The sequence below is a fragment of the Seriola lalandi genome, unplaced genomic scaffold (genome assembly GCF_002814215.2).
Source record: "Seriola lalandi dorsalis isolate HSWRI2012SDOR001 ecotype SW California unplaced genomic scaffold, Sedor1 jcf7180002053861, whole genome shotgun sequence".
Lineage (NCBI taxonomy): Eukaryota > Metazoa > Chordata > Actinopteri > Carangiformes > Carangidae > Seriola > Seriola lalandi.
The window spans coordinates 13,334-15,952 of NW_019524414.1; the positions used below are offsets into that span (position 1 = coordinate 13,334).

At 45.1% G+C, this 2,619-nt stretch overlaps 1 protein-coding gene across 1 annotated transcript in view; it reads left to right on the plus strand.

Annotated features, from left to right (window-relative positions):
* The window catches only part of LOC111651926 (sorting nexin-2-like), a gene marked incomplete at its 3' end in the record, with an annotated part of 9,249 nt that overhangs the window by 5,284 nt on the left and 1,346 nt on the right, over positions 1 to 2,619 (plus strand). The gene's annotated exons all lie outside the window — the stretch shown is intronic.

The following is a 2,619-nucleotide window of genomic DNA, read 5'->3' on the forward strand; positions in this document are numbered from 1 at the left end:
TTGGTGACTGCTTTGTTGTGACATCACAAAGTTCCAGAAGTCCTGACGGCTGGTTTTAAGGCTCAGTTTCTGAATACAGGCTGTGTGCATTTCTCTGTGGACTGAGGCTTTGATACTTTCACAGTATTAATATAGAAGCTAGAGCTGATCTATAATCACACTACACATGGACACAGACCTTTAGACTCTATGAGACGACAGTCTGCTCCGTTAGCTTCAACGCTTCACTTCAGAAAATCAACAAAACCTGCAGGAAAAGTTTGAGCAGCTGCGACCAGATTCCTCCATGTTCAGTTTGTGGAGTTAAGTCTTCACCTGAACGCCGAGTTAGAAACATCAGATGACGAGTTTGTTGCAGTGAAACTTTGGGCTCCGCTCTTTATTTCTCAGCACTTTTATTGGTCCATTTGTTTCCTCGCTGAACTAATAAGAAAACTTAATTTACTAAAGTAGTAGCTGCAAACTAGATTTCGTTAGGAGGGAAAGCGTTGCTGCACTGACCTCTATGACTCATGGTGACTGTCATGCTAGGAGGGCAGGAAACATCAAACTGATTCAATTCATTCAAAGTTTTTGTTTTTCTAAGTTCTGTAAATTGTCTACATTTTGAACAATTGAATTATAACAAAGTGCTCGAAGTATTTTCACTCACAGCCAGCTGGCAACATTAACTGTCTTGACTCATTATGGTCCCATAAACTGTGACGTGAAGCACGACATGCTCACGATTGAATTTAACAATCGCAAGAACATGAGAGACGGTCGAAAAAAAAAAAAAAAACTCTTATCGGCCCCCTCGGTTCGTGTTTAATGTGGACGGATCATCTCGTTTAGTGGAGGTGAGGTCATCGCAGCCGCCTGAACAGTGAGCAGATACCCGCCGCGTAGCTAACGCTAGTCAACAGCTGTCTGCAGATATCAGCTAATGTCAGGAAACAGAGACAGAGCTCTGGGTCTCTGGTTATCTACTCCAACTATCTGCTGCTCACAGGCTACGTCAGCGTTAATACGCTTTCATTTCCGAGCTAAAACGTCTCCGTCCAGATGAGTTTTAGCTCCTTATCACAAATAATCTCGTTCCACACTAACACGCCTGAAAACACACGAAACAAACACATCTCACATGAGCGCTCACAAACACTCGGCATGTGCTGCAGGTGTAAACAGGAAGCAGGTCGTCTGCAGCTGCAGTTTGTTGCTTAGTTGCAGAAAAATACTACGAACGAGAGCGGCGATGGCGACTCGGTGTAGTCCTCCCTTTTATTAAACCTGCACTAACTGGTTCTTCTTGCCACACGATCGTCCATCTGCAGTGGCGTCGGCGCCACCTGGTGAATCTCAGTCCGGCGGTCCCTCTCTTTTAGCTCTGTGTTTGGTCTCCACCAGCTGCAGCGTTCAGCAGCTGCTCTCTGCTGCCGGCGGCTTCATACAGATGTTCTCAGACAAACAGCTGCTGCTGCGACCGAAAGTAACACTCTGACACTGAACCAGAACCAGAACCAGAGCAGTAAAGTTCTGGGGCCGGTCGCGCAAAACACCGGAAGTTAAGATTTTCCTTAACGGCTGGATTACGGTTTCCTGAAAATAAAAACCGTCGCACAAAACACCTTTAAGTTTTCTCCTAAAGGTTCACTGAAGTTTTTCTCGGTATCTTATTGTTAAACTTCAGGAGTTCAGCCGGTGAAGCTCCCGTCACAACAACAGGAGGATTATGGGCCGAGAACAGTGACAGTAACATTTTGACCTTCAAAATAAAACCTGAACTGAAAAAGGAAACGATGGCACTGAAAAAGCTTCCGCGAAGAAAACAAAGAAAAAACTACGATCTCGTCTTTTCTCTTTAATTTAATTAAGTTTGTAGTTTATTTAATGTTGGTGTTTAATTTTTCAGTGGAACTTTTATTAGTTACTGTCACTGTTCTCGCCTCATAACCCTCCTGTTGTGCACAAGCGCTAATGGCGGCACATCAGCCGTCTCCATGGAAACAGAAGAATTTCACTGCTGTAAAATATTGAATGTTTTTCTTAAACTTGGGAAACACTTTGAGAAACTGCAGCAGACGTCAGTAACTCAAAATCAAACGTAAGCAGCAAACTGAAGAACAGAAGGACACAGGCCCACCCAGGTGCATGCTGGTCCTAAACCTGTCTCCCGGCCTAAATAACCTCAAGTACCCGTAGTGTTACCAGAATAAACAAAGTACCACTTAAAGAAAACTAACTATGGTGGACGAGCAAATGATATAAATGAACTAATGACGAACAAAAGAATATCGTCAAAAAATCAAACAAATCAATTCAAGTAATTTAAACACAGCAACCGAGAAACCAGGAAGTAGCTGCTGCAAAGTTTGTGCTAATACAGCGACAGGGTGGAGAAGGGGAGGAGGTCAGTGTGGTTCATCCTCCGGGGACCAAGATGTGTCAGTGTTACAGTCAGACGCTCGGACGGACTGAGGCGGCGTCGGCCTCCGCGGCGCTCTGCGAGCCGAGCCTCTAAAAACTGCCTCAGGGTTTAAGAGCCTGCGGCGTTTCCTGTTTCCTCACTTTATTGTCCACTCCCACTAAATCCTCTGTAACATTTCGTCTTGCGCCCCCTCCTCGCCCCCCCCCCCCACC